General features: G+C 36.1%; 1 non-coding gene across 1 annotated transcript; it reads right to left on the bottom strand.

Annotated features, from left to right (window-relative positions):
- Nucleotides 1–10370: 10370 nt before the first annotated feature.
- On the bottom strand, nt 10371–10477 carry LOC112100423. The gene has a single exon (XR_002906795.1). It is a non-coding gene; the product is annotated as a small nucleolar RNA R71 (small nucleolar RNA).
- Between the last annotated feature and the right edge of the window lie 4068 nt (nt 10478–14545).

The following is a 14545-nucleotide window of genomic DNA, read 5'->3' as shown; positions in this document are numbered from 1 at the left end:
GTCTTTTTCACAATAGATTCCTCCCTTAAATACTCTATCTCTCCTCTCCTCTAGAGTTCTTTTTAAAATAAAATATTACTATCTGAAATATTAAATTCGTAATTACAAAAATAACCAAAAATACAAAACACGTTAAACTAAAAACTGCAGGTCCGTAGTTGACAGCACGCGCCCACTCCTTATCAACAAAATTGTTCTGATGCTCATAATTTCTCTAAGAGAACAATCATCCTTAAACATCATCTTGTAGCTCAATTTTATCACCAATCAATAGAATTGCACCTACAAAAGTAAAACACAAGTAAATCACTATTATTAAGTGCAAAACATCGGTATTAAGGGAAGTAAATAATGCAAAACTAGTGCATAATTTGCACTCTAACAAATTTCCCCACACCAAGATTATGCTTGTCCTCAAGCATATAACTCATGGCTAATCTCAAATCTTCACTCAATTCTCATCTCAACTCATCCAAAAACAATCTTAAGCAAGCATACCTCAAGAATTTAAGTCAATCAACATTCGAGAGATAAGGATTTTAAAGCATAGAATCTCATAAGGTAGAATAAAAGAAAAACATTCAACCACCAAGAAGATCCATTCAAAATTCAAGTGCAACAAGATTTAATAGCCCTCTCATTGACTTCACTCCATGCACTCAAAGTGTTTAGGGTATCATTTATGCACTCAAATCAAATCAAAGAATGCTATTACCATAAGCTTGCTCATATATCACATCTCAATCCACAAAACATGAATAAAATGCAAAAATCTAAGGGTCTTAAAAATGGTGCAATGGGGTTAAATAGGTTAAATGAAAAGAGATCAAAATAAGAAGAATGAACTCATTGAATGAACCTTATGATATCAAAACGCTTATTTCTACTCAAGTCGCCAAGAATGTAAACATTTTTTTTTAGCGATTCTTTTCTTTTCTTTTCTTTTTTTATGAATCAAACAAAAGAAATGAACCTTGCACAATTTAATTCAAGCATAATGCTTGTTGATCTAATTGAGAAACTTTAATACAAGGTAGAAAAAGCAACAAAATATATACAAAATATATCCACACAATGAGTCCAAAAATCTCTTTAAATTGAGGCTCAAAAAGAAGAAAAATGGTTAAGTAGACAGAGAGAATTAGAAGGGAATTTATTTAAGGCTCAAACAAAGATAATAAAGGTTTTCGGGTGGAGAAAAAGAAGAAAAATGGGGGAATAGAAAAATGGAAAGTGGTTTGCCCTTATTATTTTAATGCATAAAATCCCGTAATGCGGCTTCAACATGCATAACAAAGCAAGTTCTAGAATAAACAAACTAAGATTGATATTCACATAACAAAAATAATTACAGCAAAGTGGTTGCTCCTAGGCTCAAATCCTCACAAAGTTGGTAAATTTGCCGTCAAATCATGTACACTCTTCAAATGAATCAACCATCAATAGTGGTGTAGAATAGGAAGAAGGTAGGAGTGATATATAAAAGGAAAGGTAAAAATGATAAGAAGTGAGAAAGATGTATGTAGTAATATAAAAAGTGAAAGATAAAATGTGAGTGATGAAAGAGTATGATAGAATAAAAATAGATGTAAATAATTTGAGATAGATGAGAAAAGAGTAGTGAGAAAGAAAAGAAAAGAAAAATAATAATATATGAAGCATACTAACTCCAAAATCATTTAAGGATGAGTAGAGTGAAAATAAATGGGTAGAGTGAAAATAATACTTCCAGACATCAATAATGCAAAAATCCCTCCCCCACACCAAGAACTTACATTGTCCCTAATGTAAGATAATCAAAGCTCACATATAAATTAAAGTGTAAGGATAAAAGATTAAAGGCAAAAACTTCCCTGAATTATGAGCTTTGATCCTCATAACGTCTATGGGCTTGGTGAAAATGGTGGGATAAATCCCACACTCTCGAAGTATGCGGCCAAATTCTGCTCCATCTTGTTCAGCTTGTGCTCCATTTTCTCTAACTGAATGCTTAAAGGTGGTGCGGATGTAGAAGGAATAGTTGGCGGGGCAGCAGTGTTGTCGTCAAACTCGTCATTAGAGGTAGCACCACTCCTAGCATAGAGCTTCTTTGGAGGTTGAGTGGGTCCTGGTTCAGTAAAATGAAATCTCCCCTCCTTGAATTCGACCACACATGTTCTTTCAAACACAGACATATCCAAAAATTCCTTTTTGCAAGCAGGATGCAAATCATTATTGTCAGGATCAGGCACACATAGGTTTATAGCTAACAGAGTAATGTATGGACCAAGAAATAAAGTCCTATACTGTTTAAGCACACTTTGAAATTGATCTGCTAACCAAAAACCTAAATTAGGCCTCACATCATTTAACATGCACCAGATAAAATAAAATTCAGTTTTAGAAAAAACTCCTAAGTGATCTTTCTTTCCTAAAAAATTATATGCTAAGAATCGATGCACACATTTCAAAACAGAATCACGTAAGAAAGAACTCTTTGATTTACTCGGGTTATAGGCATTGTGATCAACAGATAAATTACGCCAAAGACCATAAGGCTCAAAATTTTTGCTAAAATCACAAGTTGTTCCTAAATATGCATCACTAGAAGAATAATCATCATTAATAAATCCTAAAGCTAGGTTAAAATCTGTGATAGATTGTGAAAAGTTTCATCCCATCAATGAATCCTAAAGTTAACCTAAACTTTATAACATCCGGAGTATGCAAAGTAAAATTATTCGGTATATTAAATTGAAAAGTAGCATAGAACTCCCTAATCTACTCAGCATATCCCAAACAATCAACATCAACAAACTTACGCAAATCAATCTTATCTATCAAAGAGTCAAAATTATCCTTAACATTCAATTTTTCAAGAGTCGGGTAATGAATATACTTAGCTGGAAGTATTTGTCGTTTGGAAATATCTTTATACCTTTCTTTCTCTTGTTGAGTCGTGAATATGAAGCACCCTCCGAGATTGGATTCCGCAAGTGGCAAAACACTCATGCCCTTTCCATGTTTCGATCTTTGTCTCACGGCTTGACATGAATTTGAAACTGTGTTCCATGGGACCGTAGTGGGAGTGGCAATCTTGGATTTCTTTGCTACGGGTGTCTTTTTAGATGACTTGGAAGTTGATGTTTTCCTCTTCGGCATTGTTACAATAATTTCACTCACGGATTTCGATTCACGCGGCTGGAATGCAGGGGGTGGGTTGGTTGCGAACAATTGCTGCTCGGCTGGAGCTTGCGGGTACATGGCTGCTGGTTCAGGTTGCTCGCGGATGGTTGTGCTGTGCGCGCGGGCTGGGTCTGGTTATGCACACGGTTGCTGCTGCTGCTGGGGATGCTCGGTGAAGGTTGGAGCTGCTGGTTGCTGCGGGAAAGAAAACGATTTTTGTTTTTTTTAATTAGGGATTTTGTGAATATTGATTTTTTGATTTTTTTTCTTTTTTTTAAATTAATAAATAAATAAATAAATATATATATATATATAAGAAAAGAAAAAAAAACCTCTTTTTTTTTCGTTTTCATTTTTTTTTTCAAATAAATTAATTAATTAAATTAAATTTTTTTTTTATGAATCACTTTGAGACACTAAAAATTTCAGAAGTACTTTTTTAATAAGCACGTGGGCACGCCTTAAAACCATTTTACGTTAAAAATTACAGAAGTACTTATTAGTTAAGACGTGGGCATGCCTTATCAAAAATTTTCTTCTGGCCAAAATAAGTAAAAACATTATTTTAAGAAAAATCTGAATCAAAATTAAAAGAAGATATAACAAAAACCAAAATAAATAAATCCTTTGGGTTGCCTCCCAAAAAGTGTCTTTGTTTTATGTCTTTGGCTAGACACATTCATGCATCAATCTCCATAAATGGGATTCTCGAGAGCCACTTCCTCTACAATATTCACCAAAAAACGTTCATAAAAAGATTTTAAGCGATGACCATTAACCTTAAAAACTTTATCAGAGGTCGGACTCCGAATCTCAACTGCACCATGAGGAAAAACATTAGTAACAATAAAAGGTCCTACCCAACGAGAATGTAATTTACCAGGAAAACGTTTAAGCTTAGAATGAAAAAGAAGAACTTTTTAACCAACAGAGAACTCCTTTCTCAAAATCATTATGTCATGAAATGTTTTTGTCTTTTCCTTGTAAAATCGCGAACTCTCATAGGATTCGTTTCTAATCTCCTCCAACTCTTGCAGCTGCAACTTTCTCTGCTTTCCCACTTCATCCATCCGTATATTGCATTGCTTAACCGCCAAGTATGCTTTGTGCTCAAGCTCTACAGGTAAATGACAAGGCTTACCAAATACTAAATGATAAGGAGACATACCTATGGGAGTTTTGTAAGCGGTGCGATACGCCCACAATGCATCATCTAATCGCAAACTCCAATCCTTTCAATTTGGACTAACTGTCTTTTCAAGAATAGACTTGATTTCTCCGTTTGATATCTCAGTTTGTCCACTTGTCTGTGGATGATAGGCGGTAGACACTCGGTGGGTAACATGATATCTCTTGAACAAAGCCTCCACCATTCGATTACAGAAATGAGTGCCTTTAACACTTATCACTGCTCTCGGTACACCAAACCTGGCAAGAATATTAGACTTGACAAAATCTACAACAACTTTAGCATTGTTAGTTCGGGTGGCCTTAGCCTCTAGCCACTTTGAAATGTAATCTACTGCTAAAAGAATGTAAGCATTGCCAAAAGATGAGGGAAAAGGTCCCATAAAATCAATGTCCCACACATCGAATATTTCACACCCAAGAATATGGGTAAGTGGCATTTGATTTCTATGACTTAAATTACCAGTCTTTTGACAATTCTCACACGACTTACAAAACATGTATGAATTACGAAATAAAGTAGGCCAAAATAAACCACATTCTAACACCTTGGATGCTGTCCTTTTGGGACCAAAATGACCACCACATGCATATGAGTGACAAAACTGAAGAATAGAAGGAATTTCAAACTCAGATATGAACTTTCTGATGACTTGGTCAGAGCAATGTTTCCACAAGTAAGGGTCATCCCAAACATAGTATTTAGCATCGCTCTTAATTTTATCTTTTTGAGCCATCGTCAGATCACTAGGTAGTGTTCTTGTAACTAAGTAATTGACAATGTCAGCGTACCAAGGAACCATGCCTTGAGTTACAAAGAGATGCTCATCTGGAAAATCATCCTTCAAAGGTGTTGCTTCTTCACTCGTGGTCAATCTACTAAGGTGGTCTGCAACTAAGTTTTCTGCTCCTTTCTTGTCACGGACCTCCCAGTTGAACTCTTGAAATAGTAGGATCCAGTAGATGAGTCTCAGTTTCGCTTCCTTCTTGGCGAGCAAATATTTGAGAGCTGCATGGTCAGAAAAAATAATCACTTTAGTACCCAATAAATATGAACGGATTTTTTCTAAAGCAAAAACAATAGCTAAAAGTTCTTTTTCCGTTGTTGAGTAATTGCACTGAGCACTATCAAGTGTTCTTGATGCGTAATATATCACGTGAGCAGCTCTTCCAACCCTTTGTCTGAGAACAGCACCAACAGCATAATTACTGGCGTCGTACATTATCTCAAAAGGGAGGCTTCAGTCGGGTGGCTGTATAATTGGAGCTGAAGTCAATAGCTCCTTAAGCTTATCAAATGCTACCTTGCATGCTTCATTAAAATCAAACGTCACATCTTTCTGTAGAAGCTTGCATAAAGGCTGGGCTATCTTCGAAAAATCCTTGATAAATCTTCTATAGAAACCTGCGTGACCAAGGAAAGAACGAACTTCCCGTACACATGTGGGATAAAGTAAAGATTTAATAACATATATCTTAGATTATCTACCTCAATTCCTCTAGCAGAGACTACATGGCCCAAAATAATGCCTTGATCTACCATAAAATGACATTTTTCATAATTCAAGACAAGGTTTGTTTCAATGCATCTTTCAAGCACTTTCTTCAGATTATAGAGACAATCATCGAAAGAATCAGCATAGACTGTAAAATCGTCCATAAATACCTCTATAGTGTTTTCTACATAGTCTGAAAATATACTAACCATGCACCTCTGAAAAGTGACGGGAGCGTTACAAAGACCAAATGGCATACGTCGGTACGTAAAAGTTCTAAAAGGACATGTGAAGGTAGTCTTCTTCTGATCCTCAGACACAACTGGTATCTGATGAAAACCTGAATAACCATCAAGACAACAAAAGTGAGATTTTCCTGCCAACCTTTCAAGCATCTGATCAATAAAAGGAATAGGAAAATGATCATTCTTAATGAGTGAATTAAGCTTTCTAAAATCAATACAAACCCTCCACCCATTCTGAATCCGGGTGGGTACTAACTCACCATAAGAATTCTCAACAATTGTTATACCAGTTTTCATCGATACCAATTGTACCGGACTTACCCATTTGCTATATGAAATTGGATAGATTATACCTGCATCAAGAAGTTTCAGAATTTCTTTCTTTACTACTTCCATCATGAGTGGATTCAAACGGCGTTGAGCTTGAATTGAAGGTTTGGCATCTTCCTCCAGCAGTATTCTATGCATGCACGTGGACGGAATTATCCCTTTAATATCTGCAATTGTCCACCCAATAGCCTTTTTGTAATCCTTCAGCACTCTAATAAGCTTTTCTTCCTCTAAAGTACTAAGCTTTGAAGAGATGATCATCGGAAGTGTCTCATCATCTCCTAGAAACGTGTACTTTAGATGACTCGGCAATGGTTTAAGCTCTATTTTCAGTGCCTGCAGAATAGATGGAAGAAGTTTTGCATGAGATGAAGGTAATTCAATATTAGACATATGATGAGTTAAAGTTCTCAAAGAATTTAATTCATAAATTGTCTCTTGCAATACAGAATTTAAAACAAACTCATTTTCATCATTTTGCAATCCTTTGAGGCCCAAACTGTTATTTAAAGCAGCTACCAATGAATCTTCAACATCCAAATAAAAAGCTTCCTACACTATAGGGTTAATAACATCCATAGAAAATTTTGAATGTTCGTCACTAGGATATTTCATGGCATCATACATATTGAACTCTATAACATCTCCATCAAACTCCATAGTGAGAGTCCCTTTATGTACATTCATTTTAGTTCTAGTAGTCTTAAGAAAATGTCTTCCTAATAAAATTGGGACAGAATTAGAGGAGTTATCCTCTTCCATATCAAGTATATAAAAATCAGCATGAAAAACTAACTCATTAACTTGTACTAAGACATCCTCTAATACTCATCAGGATATGCATTAGACCTATCAACTAGTTGAATTATCACGCCAGTTTCTTTTAATGCACCAACATTCAAAGACGAATAAACAGAATGAGGCATGACATTAATAGAAGCTCCTAGATCTAACATAGCCTTCTCAACTCTAACACTACCAATTTTACAAGGGATAGTAAACATACCTGGATCCTTGCACTTAGGAGGTAGTTTCTTTTGGAGAACTGCTGAAACATTCTCCTCCATTTGAACTCTTTCATCTCCTCTTAATTTTCTCTTGGAGGTGCACAGTTCCTTAAGGAATTTAGCATATCGAGGTATTTGTTTTATAACATCTAATAAGGGAATATTTAACTCAACCTTGCGAAATGTCTTAAGGATGTCTTTCTCTTGTTCCTCCTTCTTGGATTTTACAAACCGGTTTGGAAAAGGAGGAGGTATCACCATAGGTAAAGGTTTCGCTCTGGTGGGTTGCGCATCTTGAGATTTAGGCATCAATTCATTCTTTTCAAGCTCATCTTCTACATGCTTTGTCACTTTCTTACCAGGTGATTGACATTCACATGAAAGATAAATGTTACAGTGATGAGGTTGATTACTCCCCAGTTTATCAATGTTAAAACAATCACAGTTTGAATATGTGAAATTTATGCTACCCTTTTTTTTTAAAAAAAAGTATATCACTGCTGAAATTTCTGCAGTACTTTGGTGATGTTACAGCATATCTAGAATTCAATCAAAAGAAGCACACACTCACTATGGACAGAAAGAAGCTTAAGTCTAGAACTGATTTACTATGGGTATTTTGTTTGATTAGGATGGTGTTCTGAAGGTGGAAGAATCCTTGCAAATTTGATAAAAGAGCTTAAGTTGTGTGCATGTTTGTTTGCCAGGAATGTTAGTATGTGTCATTACTTGAAGGCAAGTAATGGTTTAAGTTTGGGGGTGTGATAACTCTAGGAAATGAGAGTTATTACATCAATTCTAGACTTGAATCAAGGTCACTTAGAGAACAAATAAGGTGTTTTTATTACATTTTGGGTACCTTTTGCATAAACATTCATTGTAGTTGAGTTTTAATAAGTTTTGATTGAATCATAGTAATTTGTTCTAAAAACATATTTTAAATTGTAGTTTTTAAATTCGTGAGAGGATGTTGAGGCATTAGAAGAGCAAGAGGAGGAAAGAAGATGGCCACAAAAGAAGTAAAGCACAATCGGGAATAAAACGGTGTTGTAGCAGCTGTTAGAGCAACCAGTGTTGTAGCAATTTAGGAGCAATGCAGGAGAGAACTTAGGCACAAGTTAACAATAAAATCGCGATCTGCATGTTTCTTAATTCAAATATATGCACGCTCATGGGCTTTGGTTTTAACCTAATTTGCAATATAAAAAGGAGGCGTGCACCACATAGAAAGGCGGCAAGGAATTATCATCAGAAATAATTACAAAGGCAAGAAGAAGGAGATCAAGATTGGAGAGTGCTAATCAAAAAAAAAAAAAGAGAGCCGTGCAGAATTATTTGCCTTTCATCGTGCTCAACTTATATTTTCTCTTTTTCCTTGAATTGTTGGGATGTATTCCGAGTTCAATTTATTTGTGTTTATTTTTCTCATCCAGATTATGAACTAAATTTACTCGTGGTTGAGTGACAAATAATCCAATGGGTTCTTGACTGTTCTTTTATGTGTTTATGGTAATACTGTAGCATTATACTCTAGTAGTTTTTATGAATACAACTGTTATTTCGGTTAACCACCCATTTAATAGTTTCAGTTAAGATAGAGTAGCAAAAGGGCATGTCTTAACGGACATTATTAGAGTTCTTAAGTCGAGTTTCCTGGATTAGGTTATCTTGAATCCCATAAGGGCAATACTTGAAGTTAAGATTTGTGACACTCTAGACATAGGTGTTCACCTTGTAGGGTAGAGAGATTAAATGTTATAATGCCATACCATAAATATATGAGCAACTGGTCATTGTTAGTAGATTTAAAGGTATGAGATTTCCAACATTCGATAGCTGAGGATGCAGATTTATTCTATCCATTGCTGCAGCACTCATTTTAACAACTGGTGCTAATTTGGTAAACAACAGTCATCCCATTAGGAGAGTTTGATCATTCAACTACTATATTCTCAATTGAATCTTAGACACATTTAACCTAGTTTATTTCATTATAGTATTGTTTTATTTTCATCCCTCACAATTATTAGTTATAATAGAATTATTCGACAATTGTTTGTTTTGGTCTTTGGTTGATGTGCACTATTGTGATTGCTTTAGCATTTTGAGTAACATCAATCCCTGTGAAGACGATCTTGAATACTCATCACTTTATTACTTGTTGTGTATACTTGCACATTGGCATTGATAATAATTGCTTATTGAAATCTACCAACAAGTTTTTGGCGCCGTTGCCGGAGATTAATTGTTTATTTTTGAAGTGTCAAGTAAATCTTGATAGCGCCAAATCTAATTTGATTTATTCTATTTATTGGCAGATCGGTGCATGCATGCGCAAAGACAGATCTGTGGTATTCCAACTCGATGCTGAGATTGAAAGGACTGTCCGGAGATTGCGAAGAGAACAAAGGAATTCAAAAATTGCTTCAAGTATGAATAATTTACAAGATGCAGGAAATGTGAATCCTCACGGGCCCTTACAACCAGTGAACATTCAAGAAGAGCAGAATGACCATGCTAACAGGAGATAGCCAGGCAATAACAATATTATTTACATGGCTGATGACAGGGACAGAGCTATAAGAGACTATGCTGTGCTAACTCCTCAAGTTGTACATCATGGCATCATCAGACCTGAAGTAGACGCTGCCAATTTTGAGTTGAAGCCAGTGATGTTTCGAATGTTGCAAACAATTGGGCAATTCAATGAATTGCCAAATGAAGATCCTCATCTCCATCTTAAATTGTTCTTGGAAGTAAATGATGCTTTTAAAATTGCTGGAGCAACAAAAGATGCCTTTAGGATACGGTTTTTCCCTTATTCCTTAAGAGATCGAGTAAGAGCATGGTTAAATTTGTTACCATCTGATTCCATCACTACATAGAATGAATTGGCTGATAAATTCTTAATGAAATATTTCCCACCGACAAAAAATGCAAAGTTGCGGAATGAGATTACTTTCTTCCATCAAACTGAAGATGAAAGTTTGTACGAGGCTTAGGAAAGATTCAAGGAATTGCTCAGAAGGTGCCCTCATCATGGTATCCCTTGTTGCATTCAATTGGAAACTTTCTACAATGGGTTGAATCCGAGTACTAGGTTAATGGTGGATGCTTCAGCAAATGGAGCTCTCTTGTCCAAATCTTACACAGAAGCTTATGAAATTCTGGAGAGAATTGCCAACAATAATTACCAGTGGCCTGCAGCCAGGCAACCAGCAGCAAGAGGATCAGCAGGGTAACATAACATTGATGCAATTACAGTCTTATCAGCACAAGTTACTTCATTGACTAACATGGTAAAGGCCATGACAGCTGCTCCAGCAACAGTAAAGCAAATTACTGAACTTTCTTGTGTCTACTGTTGAGTGTTAGAAAATGTATATTTATAAAGGAAAAAATTGTCATTTTACACTTCAAGTTTTACTAACACCCTTACTTTTATGTATTTAAACTTCTTGTCATTTAATTATGTGTGTTGTATTATAATTAGGTATTTTATGTATTTTAGGGGCATCATAGTCATTTCACAATGAACGAGAGATCAGACGATAAAACGGACATCACTTTTTGAACTCAGGATGGTCGAAAACCTTAGAAGGAGCATAAAAGGAAAAATGGCAATGTTCACATGTACGATACTGTCTACATTACTGTTCACGACACTGTTCACATATACGGATCGATGACGTGGCATTGACTGATGAGGTGTCACGATCCTGTTCGAATAAAATTTTTATGCACTGTTGATTGATGACGTGGCAGCATATCAGTGGACCAAAAATCTCGCGTATGGTATATGCATTACACAGGATTATTTTCAACCAAACTGCGTCACTGTTCAAGTCGGGTCAAACTGTGTTACTGTTCACCCGCGTGGTCAAACCGCGTACTGTTGACTGATGACGTGGTGCAATCCTGAGCGTCCTAAATGTTTTCGATCTGATGGCCATGATTTACTCAATGTATCTATAAAAAGAGGGCTCTCCCCCCCTAATTTGATATCTCTGAATCTATTTTTGGACTCCATTTTCTGTAATTCCTTCTCCATCTTGTATTTTCTACGTATTTTAATAAATTTCCTTTTTGCCCCTAGTTCAATTATGAGTAGCTAATTTTCTTTCAAGCTTGGGTTGAAGGTGAAGTCTCAACATGTGTCATGGGCTTTATTTGGTAAATTTATTTTCTCTTCCCCTCTAGTTTTTGTGGATGTTTTGACTTCTCGTCGATAAATAATAATAAGTTTGTCTAGATACCGCCCTGGTTTCACCGGCTCTCTAGTATAAGGTTATTATTATTTGGCACGATAAACCCTTAGCACCATATTGATTAAAGTGTAGTTCATGAGATGTGGATTCCCCCCTCATGATTTAATTGGTATTAATAAGGAATATTTAGCTCATAGTGCATGTTGATACGGATCCAGATACCCAAGTACGTCATTTCAATAAATTTCTATTCAATTTATACTCGCCATTTAAAATCCAATTTTAGGATAATCTAAAGTCACTTTCACTACAAATGCAACCACCCATTTAGAAAAATTAATTCTACATACAATTAAAATCCACCTCCTCATGGGATCGACACTCGTCACCATTAATCTATTCTACAATAGATTCGTCCACTTACGAGTTCAATAAAATTTGTACAACATCTACTGTAGTAAAGAACATGATTTTGATAACTGTCCTGGAAATCCATCCTCACTAAACTATGTAGGTAACTTCAATCGACAACCTCAGAACAACCCATATTCAAATACTTACAACCCAGGCTGGAAGCAACACCCAAATTTTGCATGGAATAGTCAGAATCGAAATGCTCCAGCATTAAATGGACAAAACAGAAACACACAACCACCTGGTTTTCATCAGCAAAGTCAAGGGTAAAAGCATATTAGTCAGGATCCAATCACTTCACTGGAAACACTAATTAAGGAGTATATTGCAAAGAATGAAGCAATTGTGCAAAGTCAAGCTATATTTTTTAGAAACCTTGAGAACCAAATGGGACAATTAGCTACAGTAATGAGCAGCAGAACTCAAGGAAGCCTACCTAGCAACACAGAAGAACCTAGGAGAGAAAGCAAAGAACACTGCAAAGTAATTAGTTTGAGATCTGGAAAGAATGTTGATATCCCAGTTGAGGTGACCAAAAATGGGATGGAATGCAATTCAGGCCAAAAACCAACTCAAAAGGGAAGCCTGTTACAGCAAACTCCTCTTCAAGACACTAGTTACATGGGCCAAGCTACAGCAACTGCAGAGGAAATTCAACCAGAACATGCTGACAAAGAAGTTACAACACCAGTAGTTACAACTTGCACCAAATCAAACAAACAAATTTTGATATCCCCTGATGATACCCAGTAGTTCAGACATCCACCACCTTTCCCACAAAGGTTCCAGAAGCAAAAACAAGGCAAGCAGTTCAGCAAATTCCTGGAAGTGCTGAAATAATTGCACATAAACATACCTTTTGTGGAAGCTCTAAAGCAAATGCCAAATTAGGTTAAATTTTTAAAAGATATCTTGGCACGAAAAAGAAGGCTGGGGGAGTTTGAAACTGTTGCTTTAACACAGAAAAGCAGTCATATGCTCCAGAGTAAAATTCTCACAAAATTGAAAGATCCAGGGAGTTTTACAATACCTTATTATATAAGAACTAGATATGCTGGCAGAGCACTTTGTGACTTGGGAGCTAGTATTAATCTGATGTCATTATCTGTATTTAAGCAGCTGGGAGTAGGAGAGTGCAGACCAACAACAGTCACTCTGCAATTAGTTGACAGATCTCATGCATACCCTGAAGGAAAGATAAAGGATGTATTGGTGAAGGTTGACAAATTCATCTTTCTAGTGGATTTCATTGTGTTGGACTTTGAAGCTGACAAAGATGTACCATAAGGATGTATTATACTTGGAAGACATTTTCTAACAACTGGAAAAACTCTTATAGATGTGCAGAAAAGAGAGCTCACCATAAGAGTGAATGATCAGTAAGTCACATTTAATGTGCTAGAGGCTATGAGGAACCCTGATGAAGTAGAAGATTGTAATTTCCTAAGTGTAGTGGATCTTGTTGTAGCAGACAGAATGGACAGATGCTGTAGTAATGTACTTGACAAAGTCATCACCTTTGAGGATGTTGAAGAGGAAGATGTTGCAGCAATCCAAACCGATTGGATGGACAAACAGCAATCTGATAGGCACAACAGGTGTATTGAACACCTGATCTTTCAGACAGAGAAGTAAAAATAACTTTACCATTTATCGAATCACCTCCTAGTTTTGAATTAAAACTGCTACTTTCATAGTTAAAATATGTTTATCTTGGTCAAAACGACACACTTCCCGTAATCATTTCTTCTACTTTGGATGCAGGTCAAGAACAGAGTTTAGTAGATTTGCTGGGAAAATATAGAAGAGCAATTGGATGGACCATGGCAGATATAAAAGGGATAAGCCTATCCATCTGTATGCATAAAATCATGTTAGAGGATTGTTCCAGCAATTCGGTGGAACACCAGAGAAGGCTAAATCCTATTATGAAAGAAGTAGTGAAGAAGGAAATCATCAAATGGCTAGATGCTGGAATCATATACCAAATATCAGATAGTTCATGGGTAAGCCCAGTTCAATGTGTTCCAAAGAAATGAGGGATAACAATAATAGCTAATGAGAAGAATGAACTTATTCCTACAAGGACAGTGACTGGATGGAGAGTGTGTATGGATTACAGGAAGCTCAACAAAGCCACAAGGAAAGGCCATTTCCCACTTTCATTCATAGATCAAATGTTGGACAGACTTGCTGGAAAACAGTACTACTGTTTCTTAGATGGGTATTCAGGCTGCAACTAGATTGCTATAGCTCCAGAGGATCAAGAGAAGACTACATTTACTTGTCCTTATAGAACATTTGCCTTCAGAAGAATGCCATTTGGGCTATGCAATGCTCCAACAACTTTTCAGAGATGCATGATGTCTATATTTTCTGAAATGGTAGAGCAAACTTTGGAAGTTTTCATGGATGACTTCTCAGTTTTTGGAGAAACATAGAATGATTGTTTACACATCTTGGAAGTTCTTAAAAGATGTGAGATGACCAAC

This window comes from Citrus clementina, unplaced genomic scaffold, assembly GCF_000493195.1.
Source record: "Citrus clementina cultivar Clemenules unplaced genomic scaffold, Citrus_clementina_v1.0 scaffold_3, whole genome shotgun sequence".
NCBI lineage: Eukaryota > Viridiplantae > Streptophyta > Magnoliopsida > Sapindales > Rutaceae > Citrus > Citrus x clementina.
Note: the sequence above shows the minus strand (reverse complement) of the source record. Positions and strands in the feature narration are given on the sequence as shown.